The following is an 18,619-nucleotide window of genomic DNA, read 5'->3' on the forward strand; positions in this document are numbered from 1 at the left end:
GCCATACTGCTTTTTGAGTGCTTATCTTTTCTGACATTCTTATTCTAGGTGTTTAAGACAATGAAGATTGTCCAGTTATTCCTGAATCACCTACGTGACCTGCTGTTTCCTGATGTCTCCTGATGTGGACAGGTAGGGAGCCTGCAAGGAAGACCTGAGATCACTAGAAGCCCCACCTGCACTGCAGCTCTGCTTGCACCACCAAACAACTCCCTGATGCAGTGGGAGACTGCAGCTTCCATGGTTTTGTGGCTCAGAACTAGCACCTGCTAAGAACAGCCAACATGGCTGCTGACTGCATTTCTGTAAAGACATTTAGCTTATGATACAGTCATTATAATAAAAGTACAAGGGCCAACACATCTACTCCCATCATGACTTGCCCTAGATTTCCAAAAGGGGCAAGGAAATGGGTGGTAATCACCTTGCCCCAAACTCTGTCACTTACGAATATTCAACAAAACCCCATTCCAGGCACAACCTCTTTTGCCTTCAGATCCTGTGTAGGGATGGACCCAAATCTCCTTGAGTGCACTCTCCCTTGACTATGTCTATTCTGCTACCTGGGAGTGTGCTTTTACTTTCCATGTAAATAAATTTCGCTTCTCTGTCAGCCTTTATCTGCATCTTCCCTCACATCCTTTTCTTGCCTCAGACAGGTACCAGAACCCAGCCGCCCCGCTACACTGGGTCTTACGTCCTAGGTAAAATAACCTAAGGACTTCTCATGGGTTGCCCAATCACTTTATTCAAATGTGCAAGTGGAAATTATGTTGAAAAGGAGGTAATCATAGAGAAGATCACGGGCTCCCTGAGGAAATTATCAATGTGTTTCGTTTTTCTGCCCAAGAATCTTGCATCAAGTGAAGTAATGATCCAGCATAAAGACATATGTAAATTTGCATGAACAGTTGAAAGACTCAAAAATGTGTTTCAAATGTAAAACTTTCAGAATTAAAAATCTCTGGAAAACCCAGTTCACTTTTCTGATTGTTGGATGACAAAACTGAAACTCATGCAGTCTTTCCCAAGATTACACAACTAGCCATGTTGGGAAAGAATGAACATGATTGCACCAAAACTCACATCACCTATTCCCAGCTCATGCTGTCAGCTTATCTAGCATGCTGGAAATGGAGTATATTCTTTTATTACATAGAAATATTTTATGTAATATGTAGAGTGGATAGAAGGAGCAAAATGAAATTCTTTTGTCTGAAGTTTGGTGTATCAAAAGAAATCTTAACTAATTTAAATTAATTTAATTTAATTTTCATTGGCTGTAATGTAGACTCTTATTTTGTATTTGTAAGGTGGAGTTGGAGAGAATTAGCCAGTAATGGGGAGATTTATTTTAATAGCTGAATAAAATTGTATTCTCTCTGACAAAATTTAAATTTACACCAATTTCGTGGGTATATTTTCTAGATTCCCATGTCTGAAGTAGAGACTCTCACAGGTAGAACACCAAATTCTCTTCTTCAATAATAAAACTTGAATGATCAAAGACCCGTCTAATGTAGTCTAATGGATGAGTAGTCTCTACAGTTAATTTTTCTTGATTGTAACTTATGCCTTCTCTAATAACACACACATCCGGCCAAAATATCAAGAGAGTATAATTTTGTGTTTTTAAATGCAAAAGGAACACTAAGGGAAATCTCATAAATGCACCTGGAATAGCAAAAGATTGTGAACATAGACATAATTTTTTGCTTAGATTTATTGTGAGAACTATGTATGGCTAATTGTATGAACAACATATACAGATAATATATATCTCATATATATATTTATAATATTCTGTCTTAGAAACTATCATCTTCCCCTCATCTTTAACCCTTGGTAAGTCTCCAGGGCATCCATGGAATGACCAGCATAAAAATGATTGATGACTGGAGTTGTTAATTAGACAGTGTTCAGTGAAGTGAAGGAAGCATGCGGTGCTGTGAGTGTTGACTTCCTCATATGGCAGAGATTAAAGTTTCTTGATAGAGAATTATTATCCCCAAAGTGAATTCTAAATTTTTCACAAAGATTAACGTGTTCTTTTTAAAAAATTTTTATTTGACAATTATAGACAGTGAGAGAGAGACAGAGAGAAAGGTCTTCCTTCTGTTGGTTCACTCCCCAAATGGCTGCCACAGCCGGCACTGTGCTGATCTGAAGGCAGGAGCCAGGTGATTCTTCCTGGTCTCCCATGTGGGTACAGGGGCCCAAGCACTTGGGCCATCCCCCACTGCCCTCCCAGGCCAAAGCAGAGAGCTGGACTGGAAGAGGAGCAACTGGGACTAGAACCCGGAGCCCATATGGGATGCCGGCCCTGCAGGCGGAGGATTAACCAAATTGAGCCATGGTGCCAGCCCTGGATTAGCATGTCTTTCATGTCTGACCAAGGTTCTGAGAACTGCCATGCTCTCAGAATGGTGGAACAGGCATGGCCTGGCACTTAGATGAGTTAACTGAGTTAACTCTGATATTGGTGAAATTTGATAGCAAAGAGCAGGGTCTTGGGAAAAGTATATCACATGTAGGCAAGTGAGGGGCAAGGGTTTAAAATGGACCCAAATTTGTACATTTCAAGTGAAATTTAAAGCAGTTCAACTAGAAATGAATGTTGTCTACAGGCTGAAAATAATTTATTTAAATGGGATTTCAGGAAGGAGATCAAACTGATTTTAATTTTTGCCATGGAAATACCATGAATAATAACACCACTGCCATGGAGATTCTAAGAATTCTTTGAAGTAAATTCAGAGAAATTCCCTCCATTATTTTCCATTTACTTGAATCTGCCTGTTAGTGAGTAAATCAATAATCACCATTAAAAGATGCACATATAGAATAAAAGAAGAAAAAGTGGTTTTGGAGAAATTGAAGATGCTTCCAGAGGTTAGCCAAAGGAAACTCCATGGCCTCTAGCTGTTTTCTATTACTGGTGGGTGCTAAAGTCTCTCTTCTATTCCCCAATATTTTAACTCTAACTAATATATTAATATTTTATCTTGCCCACTGAAATTCTAAATGGTAATATAATTCCTATTACTAATAAATTAAGTATAATTATACATACTCTGTGCGGAGATCTAGTCCTGCTCCAGCTGGAGATCAAGAAAATTTCATAATAAACTTGAGAGGGCACTGGATTTGAGAAATTCCTGATTTAATTCAAAGCTTCCTGTAATTTTTTTTTTTTTGACAGGCAGAGTGGACAGTGAGAGAGAGAGAGAGAGACAGAGGGAAAGGTCTTCCTTCCGTTGGTTCACCCTCCAATGGCCGCTGGGGCCGGCGCACAGCACTGTTCCAAAGCCAGGAGCCAAGTGCTTCCCCCGGTCTCCCATGCAGGTGTAGGGCCCAAGCACTTGCGCCATCCTCCACTGTACTCCCGGGCCACAGCAGAGAGCTGGACTGGAAGAGGAGCAACCGGGACAGAATCCGGCGCCCTGACTGGGACTAGAACCTGGTGCGCCAGCACCGCAGGCAGGGGATTAGCCTATTGAGCTGTGGCACCGGCTGCTTCCTATAATTTTGAAAGCTATAAAATTTCATTGCATCCATTTCAAAATAGTCCCTATAGAATATCTGTAGTAACTTCAACTCCAATTGTTTAGAAAGTTTCCAGGAGTGTAGATGTCTACACTTGCACACAAAAAGAAAAATCATAATATACTTGCATGAGAATGCTCCATTATTCTAAAGAACTCTGACTTTTTTTTTTAAAGCTTAATGTCTGTGTTAATTTTCAGAATCAAAAGGTTGGAAGAATATCACATCTGCTTAAGACTAGTTGATCTTGTCTATAATTTTCTCAGTTCCTTTGTGTGTGTGTGTGTGTATGTGTGTGTGTGTGTGTGTGTGAGAGAGAGAGAGAGAGAGAGAGGTAGAAAGAGAGAGATGCAAGAGACACAGAGAGAATCTTCTAAAAGAGTTTACTCCCAGAAGGATACATCTGCTCCAATTAATTTATATCATCTTTTCTGATTCATTTAGTATAAATATATAAATTTTCACAATTGTCAAATCATGTAATGGCCCATATGAGTTAGTCCGTGTCTATAATTATTATTTTTAAGATCCAGTGATGATTATCTCTAATCCATTGCAGTATAAGTGAAGGAACTCTATATGCTATGATGAGTGGTAAACTCCCAGCATCTAGAATAATTTTGACACATAGTAGGATTTCAGTACCTATTAAAATTAAAATACAATGTGAAACATTATGTGCACAAAAGATTGACATTGTTGAACAATTCATCACAATGTTTTTACTATTCTCATCTATTTCTCATTCCTTCCTTGCCGCTATCTAACCCCATACAGTCTGTGCTGCCCTGTCTCATGCTCATGGCAATGGGTATACAGAGGAAGATGAGTCTCTTGGAAATGATGGCCCATGTGCTGCTTCCTGTGATGTTTGTGGTTAGGGTAATGGTCAGTGGAAACCCTAGCATGGAGAGAACTCACATTCTGTTTCTAAACTGTGGCCCTGGAAATGCCCTGGGCATTATGGTTACATGGCACATCTAAGTACGAATCCCGGCAGCTCACAGAGTGCTTGAGCACGGTACAGGAATTATATGAGGATACAACAGGAAAGATGCCTTGTGCATGGAATTAAGGACCAACTCAGCAGTTTTCTATTTTGATCATAGCTCAAGAAATATCATTTTGTTTTTCAGGAGCCACCCATATAGATAGATGATAACAAGTACCAGATATACCCCTCCCCATACCCAAACAAGGTGCCTTATCATTGTGTCAGCCTCCTAGAACTTCAACTTCAATGCCAGAACAAATGTTTTGTCATCCCAGCAGAAGGGATGCTTGTGATATGAATTAAGTTGTACTGTGGAATAAATTAAAAGTGTTGCATCTTTTGCACAGTTTACTTCTATAGTAACATCCATACCCAGCATATCTGTCTAATCCAGGGGTTGACAAATCATGACCCTCAGGCCAATTCCAAGTTTCTGTCAGCTTTTATGCAGTCTAGGAGTTAAGGATGGTTTCCACCTGTTTATATTGTTGAGAAAAATCAAAAGAAGTACGATACTTCATGATATTCAAAAAATTATATAAATTCAAACGTTAGTATACCAGAATAAAATTATATGGGAAACAGCCATGCCCATTTGGTTACACACTATCTGTGGTTGCTTTTGTGCTGTAGTAGCAGAGCTGAAAAGTTGAGATGAGAGTCTAAGCACCACACAGGCTGAAATTATACTATCTTTCCATTTATAGATAAATATTGTCAACCTCTGGTCTAACCTAAAAAGGCTTAAAAAGTTGCAAGTTTTCAGTTTCTTGCTGTCCTTGACAGTAACTGAGGATGTATCATTTTCATTTTAGTTTGTCAGACATTAAAAAAGGAGAGAAGTGATCCTAGAGCAGAGGATAGGGGACATTTTATAATTTTTAAAGATAACTCTTCTTTAGCCAAAATATTTCTTCACTGGGAAAACACACTTCAAAATTTTAATTCAAAATAGTGTTCTGGGAGTTAAGACAGGGCTAATGGAAGAGAAGTAAAATACTCAGGCTCAAATCCTTTGCAAAAAGAAGTTGATAGGACTCAGAATGCCATCAGGTGAGCAGATAAAAGGTGCAGCAGGTAGGGAGACTAATCAATGCATCGCCATGTAGACTCTAAGATGATAGTTCATGTCATCTTCCAAAACCCACTAAAATGATTGTGCTAACCATGGTGAGTTGCCTTTCATGCTTGTTTGGTGCTCTTAAAATGCTTGTGGCTACTTAAAACACATAATCTGTATCTAACTTTGTTAGTTCACCTCGACCTTTCCATCCCAGCAATAAAAACAGACTATGTGCTTTGAGGTAGGTAACTTCATTATTCATGGTCTGATAAGATTTGTCACTTTAAAAAAAACATTTTCAGTGCCTCAGCATGAGATGAGTTATAAAAATACTTTCCTGTATTGGAGAAAGAAAATGTTCTATTTGAAAGATTCATTTATTCTTTAATGCTTTTAGGAGGTTTTCTATGGTTTTGCTTTGTTTTCATTTTCCAATGTTCAATCTTGACATTTTTTTAAGGTTTGTTTTATTTGAAGGTAGAGTTATGGGGTGGGGGTGTTAGGAGGGAGAGACACACACACAGAGTGAGAGAGAGAGAAAGAGAGAGAAAGAGAGGGAGAGAGGGGGAGGGGGAGGGGGAGAGGGAGAGAGAGAGAGAGGGAGAGAGAGAGAGAGAATTCATCTGCTGATTCACTCCCCAAATGACCATAGTGGCTAGAGATGGGCTAGAACAAAGCCAGGAGCCAGGAACTCCATCTGAGTCTCCCATGTGGGTGAAGGAAGGCCACCTTTTGCTGCTTTACTAGGTGCATTAGCAGGGAGCTGGATTGGAAGCAAAGCATTCAGGACTTGAACCAGTGCCCATATGAGATACCAGCATTTCAGGTGACAGCTTAACCCACTATGGCAAAATGGCAGCCCCAACAAACTTGAATTTTGAAAAAAATGTATTAAATCTTTAAAATAATGTGTGTTATCTGATGAGGATTTTAGAATCTACAAAATAATGTTTGTGGATGGCACTGTGGTGTAGCGGGCAAAGCCACCGCCTGCAGTGCTAGCATCCCATATGGGTGCTGCTTTGAGTCCCAGATGCTCCGTCCAATCCAGCTCTCTGCTGTGGCCAGGGAAAGCAGTAGAAGATGGCCCAGGTCCTTGGGCCCCTGCACCTGGCTCCTGGCTTCGGATTGATGCAGCTCCAGCCATTGCGGCCAATTGGGGAGTGAACCAGCGGATGAAAGAGCTCTCTCTCTGCCTCTCCTTCTCTCCCTGTGTAGCTCTGACTTTCAAATAAATAAATAAATAAATATTTTAAAAAAAGAGAAAGAAATCAATGTTCAACTAAAGTCATTGTACTGAGCAACATTGACTTAGATACCTGAGGCTCAATGTGCAAGCAAAAATTCAAGGGTTTAAAATTTTTATTAATTTATTTTTTTTGTAATGTTAAAATAAGAAAAGTATGGTTAATCCTAACTCACAAGTTCTCTTTCTGCTGTAATCTCCTCAGAGTTCAAGAAAAATTCAGATCTACATTCTCTCAAAAGAGGAAAATACATCAAAACTGTCCCTTTTAATTTTCAAACCCTCAGAACCAACTCTATTGGTTTAAAAGTGATACTAGAGTTCCCTTTTCCAATTTGGAACTTAGTTTTCAACATTTGTGAAGGCCAGCAGATTATTACTCTTATTTTAAGTGCATCAAAAGCCCCTAGAGCCTGGAGGAATATCAACTCTGATGGCCTCTCCAATCTGCTATCTTGGTGGGGTCACATTATGTCCCAGCTCTAAGCACGAGCGACTCAATTGTTCTTCCTACAGTATGCATTTTCAACTTCTGTATCTTTGCTCACTCTCTATAGAATTTTCAATCCTCCTCCATGTATAATGTGAACTCTACGTATCCTTTATTTATGTATTTATTTATTTATTTATTTTGACAGAGTTAGACAATGAGAGAGAGAGACAGAGAGAAAGGTTTTCCTTCCGTTGGTTCACCCCCCAAATGGCCACCATGGCCAGCGCACCAGGAGCCAGGTGCCTCCTCCTGGTCTCCCATGCGGGTGCAGGGCCCAAGCACCTGGGCCATCCTCCACTGCACTCCAGGGCCACAGCAGAGAGCTGTACTGGAAGAGGAGCAACCAGGACAGAATCTGGTGCCCCAACCGGAACTAGAACCTGGGGTACCGGCGCCGCAGTTGGAGGATTAGCCTAGTGAGCCGCGGCACCAGCCTCTACTTATCCTTTAAAACATTAATCAAGGGAAATTTTCTTTGAATACAATATCCATAACTCCTTGAGATAGCATCAGATTCTTTATCTATGTTCCTGTAGCACCTTTGATTGATCTCTATTTTGTTTTTTTCATACAATGCACTTCAAATGTTTGCTAGTGTTGCTTTGCCACATGATACTCTTTAGGTATGGATTGTGCCTCATTCAATTCATTATCCTGGGTTAAGCCAATTGTCACAAAAGAAGATGCTGAATATTTGTCTGTTGACTACAAGGAGGTAGGTTTGAAATTTTACTATGTTTTTCCAGAATTAAACTTACCTCTAAGAAAGCCATATCATGATCAACATATTAATTTCATGTTCTTTAATTATTTACAGAATTCATACTTTTTTTCCAAGAACTCTCAGACACACTAGCTAAGTATTGTCCCTATGCATTAACTGCTTTATTTTTCTGGGTTGCACATGTAAAGATCAAGAGCCTTTGTTCTTTTGGGGGAAAGCATTAAAATGAGAATGCAGAGAAATGTCTAGCCAAATGCTTGAGGTGATATAATAAGTACATGCTGTGAAATCAAATACAGATGCTCCTTGACTTTCAATAGGGTTATGTCCTTATAAACCTGTTGTGAGTTGAAAATGTTGTAAGTCAAGAATGCATTTAAAACATCTACCCTACTGAACATCATAGTTTAGCCTTGCCTGACTTAAATGTGCTTGGAATATTTACATTTGCCGAAGGCTGGGCAACATAATCTAACAAAAGTCAATTCTATAATAAAGTGATGAATATTTCATGTAATTTATTGAATATTTGCCTGAAAGTGAAAACAGAATGGTTGTAAAGTAAGCTTTCACAGCACAATAGAGTTGAAAAATTTTAAGTTGAACCATTATTAACTGGGGACTGTGTGTAGTTAGGAGCCATGTGTACCAGGGCAACATAAGAATTTAATTGTCACATATTGTTAGATTCTTGTTTGCTAGAGGTTTTATCATATGAGTTTTCTGACATCTTTCTAATTCTTTAATATGCTAATTTCATGAATTGATTTGCTTATGTTGAACCAATTTCTCAATGCTGGGTTAAATCCAAATTGGTCATGATCAATTATTGAGTTTATATGTTACTGGATTCAGTGTGCCAATCCTGGTGAGAATTTAAATAGCTTCTGAAACTAAGTAGCTGTGTAGTCCTGCCCTTCTTACACTCTCATTATCAAGATGATGCTAATCTCACTGTTCCATCTTCTTATTCTCTGAAGGAAATTGTGTAAGACTGGAATTAGTTCTTTTATTTCATTTATTTATTTTTATTAATTTGAAAGACAGAGCGAGAGAGAGAAAGACTGGTCTTCCACCAGCTGTTTCACTCCCCAAATTCCTAATAGCCAAGACTGTACCAGGCCTAACCCAGGAACCAGGAACCTTACCCAGGTCTCCCACATGGCTGGGAGGGACACGAGTACTTTAGCCATCATCTGCTGCCAACAAGGTTGCAGATTAGCAGGTGCTGGACTTGAATCTAGGCCCACTCATACAAGCATTCCAAGTAGCTTCTTAACACACAAACAAGTACATATCCCTCTACTTATTTTTTATATGGTTATGTTTTTCTAAGGATTTACCCATTTCACTGAAATTTTCAAATTTATTTCTACTTCATAATATTTTATTTTTGTTTACAATCTTTGCTATGATTCTATCTTTTGTTCTATTAACAATTTTCTTTTTTTATTGATTAGTCTCATAAGGAATTTATTTTATTAGACTTTAAATCTTTTTTTTTTTTTAATTTATTTGATAGGTAGAGTTATAGACAGTGTGAGAGAGAGAGAGACAGGTCTTCCTTCTGTTGGTTCATTTCCCAAATGGCCACCACAGCCAGCGCTGTGCTGATCTGAAGCCAGGAGACAGGTGCTTCCTCCTGGTCTCCCATGCGGGTGCAGGCGCCCAAGTACCTGGGCCATCCTCCACTGCCTTCCCGGGGCCACAACAGAGAGCTGGACTGGAAGAGGGGCAACAGGGATTAGAACCTGGCGCCTATATGGGATGCCAAATGAGCCACGGCACCGGCCCTATTTTATTAGACTTTGAAAACCAACATTTGGTCTTATTGTTTCTGTCTATTACATCTGATTTTTGGCCTTATTCTATTCTCTAAGTTCTTAGAGATTCATGATTTTATTATTCATTCCAGTTTGACATTTAGCAACTAATTTTTATCCTTTCTGCTTTTCTCATAAAACATATAAGGGGATTAATTTATCTATAAATACTGCTTTATTTGCATCCTATGCATTTAACTATGTGGTATTTTCATTCTCAGTTCAAAATGTTCTATTATTTGAATTATGATTTCTTCCTTGAAATATGGGTTATTTAGTTATATTTTCATAATATTAAAAATAATACAGTATTGAGATTTTTATTTATTATCCCAATATAGCTTTAATTTTCATAATGTTTTGGGTCTGTATTTGTAAGCATTGTGTATTATTCAGGTGTTGAATATGTACATTTCATTCAAGCTTGTAGATGATGTTCAAATGTTCAGTAATTTTAGTCTATCATCTCTTTTTTATCTATCAGATACAGAGAAAGTTGTATTTAAATTTCCAGAGTAATTGTGGACTGATATATTTCTCATTTAATTGTGTAATTTTGCTTTCAGATCTGTTTTTGACTGATGTCATTATAACTAAGTATTTGTCTCATACATCTTTTTCCATATATTGATTTTCAACCCTATCATGTGCTTGCCAGGGATGCGTAGACATAGCATAACACTCCCTTCTCCTTCCTCGTTTCTGTAATACAAATATTACAATTGGAAATTCAGATGCCATCCTGAATTATTAGGCCTTGGTGGTAATGAGAGCCTTGGTGTATGGGTTTCCCAGTACAAGCATAAAGAATCTAAATTCCTAATGGCTGTGGAGCCACCTTCCTATATTGTAATGTGTAATTTTGGATGTAAGCCATTTTCTTTGGTTTTCTCCTATCTGCATCTAGCATAATATTAACTGATACTCAGACATTTGTCCCATGGAGACACTAAAGATTAATTGAACTCAACAGTGCTGAAATGAACTTATTGTCCAGTAACAAGCAATATCCTCCTCTATGTAAATAGAACCTAGGCTTGTGTTTATATAAAAACTTCTAGATTTTTGAAATCTAACTTTTCCATAAGAAATTTTAAATAAAATATTATAGTACTTCAGAGTGGCCATTGTTTACAACATCAGAAAAATTATCTTGCAAATGATTTTTTAGCTGATCCAAGAATAAGAGGTAGTACATTTACAGAGAAAGTATGGGAAGAAACACCTGAGAAGGAGAAAGTAGGAGATCTGTATCAGTAATGATTTTTCAAAATTAAATACATGTTGGAATATTTAAGGGAATAGTGGTGGTAGATTTGGTAAGGTGGTTTAATCAGATTAAGGTGCTTCAACGTCAAGCACACAGCTTGAATTTTCTTGGGAATATATTTTTATTGTAGCAGGAAGGACAAAATGATCTTAAAAATTGAAGAACTCGTTTAATGTACCACTTCATTCAAATTGTATGATTTAGAGAAATCATTTATACTGAGTCTCGGTTTTTGCTTATGAAAAGAAATATTAACTACATTTACATAAAATGTGAACACTTTCATAGACTTTGAAAGCCAACTAGAATGTAAACCATTATAGTCATTAGCTGAGATATCTTCAGTCATTTATTACCTTGTGAAGCATATCATTAAATAATTTTGAAGCTATTTAATAAATGCTACAACATATCTACATCCCAAGTGTTCACAGGCACAAAGAGAAGGAAATTTTAAAAGGATGTTGGAGAATTAGTATAGACTAGACTGGAAAGGAATTGACATTGCTGCTTGGTTCTTCAGGAAGTTTAGTCAGGGAACTTTTGTGAAGTGTACGTACTGGAAGACTTTGAGATGTCCAGATCATAAGCAGTGCAAATATGAGTTCAGGTTATGTTGCTAGATTGTAGCTATACTGGGGAAACATCCCTTTCTTTCATTACTTTTTGCCACAAATAACAGTTGAGCACTTGACAAGGCAATCTTCTAGATACTATAAAGTGAAAAATAAATAAAGTTCCTGTCTTGTTAATGTTTGCAATCTGTTGATTGAGGTAGAACATAAATAAATGAATATAAAATAATATCAAGGCAGGTGTGTGGCACAGCAGGTAAGTCCCCATCTGGGATGCCTGCATGCCATATCAGAGTGCCTAGCTACTGTTTCTACTTCTGATCCAGCTTCCTGCTAATTTCCACCCTAGGAGACTGTAGATGATGGCTCAAAAGCTTATGTCACTCTCACCCACGTGGGAGACCTGAATTAAGCTCTGGGGTCCTGACTTTAGCCTGGTTCAGTCTCAAATGTATTTGGAAAGTGGACCAGCAGATGGAAGACCTCTTTCATGTGGTTCTCTGTCTCTGTACCATTCAAATAAAAGGAAAATAAATACATACATAAATAAAATAAGATAGTAATAAATAAAAGCAAGGAGCAAAGATTGATAAGAGCTGGAAAGTGAAAGAATGAACTTCTGAGATAAGGAACTCTGGAAAGATCTCACTAAGAAGATAGAGACTGATTAAAAGGAAGAGTTAGGCAACACTAGAGGAAATGAAGTCCACAAAGAGAACACAGTAAGCAAAAGCAAAAGGAGGCCGGCTCCGTGGCTCACTAGGCTAATCCTCCGCCTTGCGGCGCCGGCACACCGGGTTCTAGTCCCGGGCGGGGCGCCGATTCTGTCCCGGTTGCCCCTCTTCCAGGCCAGCTCTCTGCTGTGGCCAGGGAGTGCAGTGGAGGATGGCCCAAGTGCTTGGGCCCTGCACCCCATGGGAGACCAGGAGAAGCACCTGGTTCCTGCCTTTGGATCAGCACGGTGCGCCGGGCGCAGCGCACCGGCCGCGGCGGCCATTGGAGGGTGAACCAATGCCAAAGGAAGACCTTTCTTTCTGTCTCTCTCTTTCACTGTCCACTCTGCCTGTAAATAAAAAAAAAAAAAAAAAAAAAAGCAAAAGGAGGAAGACATATTCAATAATGCGTGGGAATGGCAAATATCTCAAGGGATTTAGGGGAGGTGGCAAGTGGTAAAATTATAATAAAAAAAAAAAAAGTAAGCTGGCTCAGGGGATGGTTTTTATTGTGGTAAGGTGTTTGGATTTTATTCTAATTGTGGTGGTTGACCTCTGAGAGGTCTGAGCATAGGAGTGACAAATTCTGGCTTGCATGTTTGGAAGATGACTCTGCCAGATGGAAAATGAATTAAGAGGAGCAAGAGTAGAAACAGGGCTCAAAACTGGATAGGAGGCAATAGCTGTAGTCAGGTAAAATAAAGGTGGTTGGAATTGGGTAGTAGCTATAATAGTGGTAAGATACGGTCATATTCTCAGGATTGTAATGAAAATATTAAAAGCTATTTGTGAAGAGAAAATTATGTTAGTAAAATGCAAAGCTTCAGAATGCAAAACATAGTAATTTATAAGGATAGCAAATCAATACTCTGAAGACTAGATTTGGCTTACAGATGTGTTGTCTTTATTATTGTATTTTTAACTAATTATTTGCTAACATTTAAAAATCAGAATATTTCACATGAAAAATCTAAACTTGCTGCTTTTGCCAAAAAAATCATAATATTTGGAAACCCTGCCTCCACCCCTTTCCTTCAAAATTTTTCAACATGTGTTTTTGTCTGTTTTTTTTTCTTTTTTTGCCTCTATAACGGAATATGACAGACTAGGTAGTTTATGAAGAATATAGATTATTTAGTAAAAAAAACAAAAACAAAAAAAATGGACAAACATTTACAACTCAGAATGGACAATAATTGTGATTTCTTGAAGAGTAATGCTGATGGTGGTACAGAAGTCTGTTCCCACAATCCATTCTGCCAGCTCCAAATCGTGATTCAGGTTTTAAAACCAGAAAGTCAACATGTGCTTCCTTCGCAAAGGTTTCTTATTAAAAAATTGGTGTTCTGGGAAATCCAAGTGCCGGCGCTGGCATCTGCTCAGCATCTAGTGAGGTTCATTTTCTTGTGTCATCACATGGGGGAGAGAGCACTGTGTGATGAGACAGAACAAGCATGCTAGTTCTGGTCTCTTTCCTCCTTCTCATAAAGCAATTAATGCCACCATGGGAACCACACCCTCATTACCTCATTTGATCCTAATTACTATCCAAAAGTCCCACTTTCAAACACCAGCAATGAAGTTCAACATGAGTTTTGAAGGGGACACACACCCAAACCATAGCACTATGGCTATCATTGCTGAAAGTTACATGAGGCTGTCCCCCAACAGGCAATGCACTGTGCAAAAGGTTTCATTTCTTTGTATTAAATTCTTGTTTCCTGTAGACATTTGGGTTTGTGACCACTGACCTAGAGCATACAAAACAGTGTAGAGTCAAATCCAAACCCAACTCCATTTGTTTCTTACTACAGTAGTTTTCAACGGAACTCCAAGGATCCATTGATCTCAAGCCTCACTTCCATTTTTACTTCTCTTATGAACAGGGGTTCTGTGTAATATTTAACTTGACATCAGAATGTTTTTCAAAATTTACTTGTTTCTCAACTGGTCTTAGTCCTCGATAGGATAGATGCTAATATTCATTTTTGAAATTTTCAAAAATTTTACTATATTTTCTATTGCTTTTTCATACACAGAGCACTTGGGGAATTAATACTTGGAAAGTGCATTCTGTCTGGTAGAGTAGACCCAAAACCAACATGTTGAGACAAGAAAAGCCTAATTAGATTTTTAAGTCAAGATTTAAACTTCAAGAACTAAGCTGTGTGGTCAAGAAAGCATAACTGATGGGAAAAGGCCAAGAGTCCAGGGAGAGAAGATATAGCCTCATTTATAATTTGGCAGGAAAACCTTGTCTGGCCATGAACAGTTGCAGGAGCTGAAGGGCTGCAAAGCCAGAGTGCTCTGCTGGAGCAACACTGGGGACACTGAATATTCCTGGCTGACGGTGTACCTTCAGGGAACCGCTTGCGCAAAATGCCTTCATTAGGATTTTAAATATCTTGCAAGACTGCAAAAACCTTCTTATTTTCCATTGCAAGAACTGTCAAAATGGAGTACAGAGAACTTAGTAGGTTTCCATTGATTGGGTTCTTTCTAAGAAATGAGAGTGGAGATGCCACCTGCGACATCACTATGGAGCACTCCAAGAGAGTTTTATTGTCTCCATGAGAGTGCATTCTCAAAGGCTTAAGGTTTGCAAAAGCCCCAACTCCTTTGGTATCCAGCTTTCTAATCAACTTTATTAAAATCTTTAACAATAACATCTATAAATACATGTGAACTTTTAAAAGCAAAGCATAAGCAATGACAATTTCTTTTATTTTAAAATGAAAGCATAAGAAGTGACACTCAACTGAATATTGTCTGCTGAATTCAAAGTCACATCTTGCCAAGCAGTGCAGTCTTTACCAAGAGATTAATGTAATGATTATTGAACTCACTTTGCTTCTTGGTTTATGGAAGTTTCAGACCCTTCTCCTGCACCCAAATAAAACAGGGGTGGGTAGAGAAGGGGGTGGGAGAGAGAGAGAGAGAGAGAGAGAGAAAGAGAAAGGGAGAGAGAGGGTATTCTTAATGAGGAACCATGGAGACTGATGATTTTCTCTTTGCTAACTACCCTTTTATCAGTCAGACACAGCCAGCCTCACGGAGCGATGTAATCAGCCTCTAAAACAGATGCTGAGGAAATTCATTAAAGAGGAGCAAAACGATTGGGATGTGCGATACCCTATCTGGAGCTTCCTGTGGGGCAGTTCCCAGTGCATCTATAGATTATTTATTATGTGAACAGTTACAGAGGAGATTATTCCACATGACATCATTTGGCAGGTGAAAAAGGAAACAGTCCAATAAACATCAAGAGAACATTTACTCACTAAAAATGAACAGAGACCATACAAAAGATCCCCTGGATTCACTTAGAAGTTATCTTGTGATGCCAATGTTTAGGGTGCATAATTTGAACAGTTAGCATATTGTACAAAGGAACGGGTGCAAGTAGAGCATGGGAACTGTTCAAAGTATGCATCCCCAAACTCTGATTTCTTTAGAGAGACACTATCTTCTGGAAGCACAATTCAATTTATGAAATGGCACTTGCGGCTGGTAATGCGGTTCACTAGACTAATCCTCCGCCTAGCGGCGCCGGCACACCAGGTTGCAGTCCCGGTCGGGGCGCCGGATTCTGTCCCGGTTGCCCCTCTTCCAGGCCAGCTCTCTGCTGTGGCCAGGGAGTGCAGTGGAGGATGGCCCAAGTGCTTGGGCCCTGCACCCCATGGGAGACCAGGAGAAGCACCTGGCTCCTGCCATCGGATCAGCACGGTGCGCCGGCCGCAGCACGCCGGCCGTAGCGGCCACTGGAGGGTGAACCAACGGCAAAGGAAGACCTTTCTCTCTGTCTCTCTCTCACTGTCCACTCTGCCTGTCAAAAAAATAAATAAATAAATAAAATAAAATAAAACATAAAAAAAAGAAATGGCACTTTGCTTCACCATATAATTTTTATTTTTCTAAAGGAAATAACTGATTAGACAAAGTTGAACACTGGGTTTGTAGAGATCAGAAATGCATATGCTTGCATGCACAGGTGGACAAGCCTGACCAGAGTTATGCTTGGAGCTTCAGTTGGCCTCAGTACCTTACCTGACTATACAAGGCCTAATCAGTGATCTAGAGAGGATTTTAGTGTCTCTCTCACTGATATAACATAAACTCTCCTCCTTTTCTGGCTGTTTATTTATTTTTGTTGCAGTTTATAAATTTTGTCTTTAAAGGACAAATACCTGCTTTTGGATGAGAAATGCCAGTTCAACACAATTCGTTGTTTAACTTGCTTTGATTATACAAATATTCTTGGTGGAAACTTGATTTTTCATGACTATTCAAAAGCATTGCCCCCTCTGAGCACAGATGTCTTATGGATCCAGTATTTTTATTTTCATACATTATATTTCCTGCCTGCAAATGGAGAAAAATTTGCATGACCAGCAATGAGAAAAATATTGCAATCTGGTAAAGCCCATTACTAGAATTATTTCCTTACAATGTGAAAAGTAAACAATGATATATCACGGTTGCTTTAACGTGAATTTGAATGCTTTTTTCAGACATTTATTAGCGGTATGTATTGCATTAGTAAATTGTCTGTTATATCCTTTAATGGCTAATTTGCATATGGCAACATTATGCTGCCAAAGGAAAATATTGAGTAAGTGAAAAATCATTTTATTCTCAAAAAATAGCATTGGGAAGCATGTTGTTTTCCCTCCATATTTTTCCAAGTCCTCTTATCCTATTCCATTAAATGCAGTCTCAGGCTGACTATATTCATTTATCCTTTATACTTTATGTAAATGTGTAAGCATTTAATGGAAACTATAGTTGATAATTATGTATATCACTTTCGAAAAAAGTTTTTGGAATGTTAACATCCAACCTTAAATGTAAAACTCGGAATCTGCAACCATATATTAATAACATAATATGCTGTAAGATGCTCTTTACTTTCAAGCAAACCTTTCTGAGCACTTAGAGATCCTATTGGTAGCAAGTGAGATTCACAAAGCTAGAAGAGAAGAGCTCTCATGAATGTGAAACTTTATTTTATTAAAAATAAATGGGAGGGGCTGTCACTGTGGCATAGTGGGCTAAGCCTCCTCCCTTGGCACCTGCATCCCGTATGGGTGCCAGTTCATATCCCAACTGCACTTCTTCTAATCCAGCTCTCTGCTATGGCCTAAAAAATCAGTGGAAGATGGCTCAAGCACTTGGGCCCCTGCACCATGTCAGAGAGCTAGAAGAAGCTCCTCCCTCTTGGCTTCAGATTGGCCTAGCTCTGGCCATTGAGGCCACTTGGTAACTGAACCAGTGGATGGAAGAATTTTTCTCTCTGTATCTCCCTTTCTCTGTAACTCTATCTCTTAAAAGGATAAATAAATCTTAAAAAAAAAATAGACTGGAAGATCAATATGGAGAAAAAATTAAATTAATACAATGATCCAGGGGAAAACTATTGACATTTAACTTTATGTGTTTTTACATTATTTTGACATATTAAAATTCTTCAAATATATATTTGAGTAGCAGCATAATATTAATTTGAGTAAAATGAATCCTTTTATTTAAGGAATACAAACTTCATGCATTTCATAAATACAATTTTAGGGACATAGTGATTCTTCCCACCATACCTGCCCTCTCACCCAAACTTCCACCCTTTTACCTCCTCCCTCTCCTATTCCCATTCTTATTTTTTACTAAGATCTATTTCAATTAACTTTATACACAGCATATTAACTCTATACTAAGTAAAGTGTTCAACAAATAGTATAAAAAACCCTCTTCCTCAACAGTTTTTTGATTTCTGCTATGACCCACTGTTCATTCAGGAGTATATTGTTCAGTCTCCATGTGTTTGCATATGTTCTAGAAATTCCTGAATTGTTGATTTTCAGCTTCATTCTATTGCGGTCAGAGGAGATGTATAGTATGATTTTGATTTTTTTTTAATTTGCTGAGATGTGCTTTATGGCCTAGCCTGTTGTCTATCCTAGAGTAAGTTCCATGCACAGGTAAAAATAATTTGTATTCTGTAACTGTAGGAGGATAAGTTCTATAGATATGTATTAGGTCCATTTGGTCTATAGTTTCAATTAACTATTGTTTCCTTCCTGATTTTCTGTCTGGTTATCTATCCATTGCTGAAAGTGGGGTAGTTAAGTCTCCCATTACTACTGTATGGGAGTTTGTGTCTCCCTTTAGATCCATT

This window comes from Oryctolagus cuniculus, chromosome 1 (genome assembly GCF_051225735.1).
Source record: "Oryctolagus cuniculus isolate XC-2025 breed Fujian yellow rabbit chromosome 1, ASM5122573v1, whole genome shotgun sequence".
NCBI classification, from domain to species: domain Eukaryota; kingdom Metazoa; phylum Chordata; class Mammalia; order Lagomorpha; family Leporidae; genus Oryctolagus; species Oryctolagus cuniculus.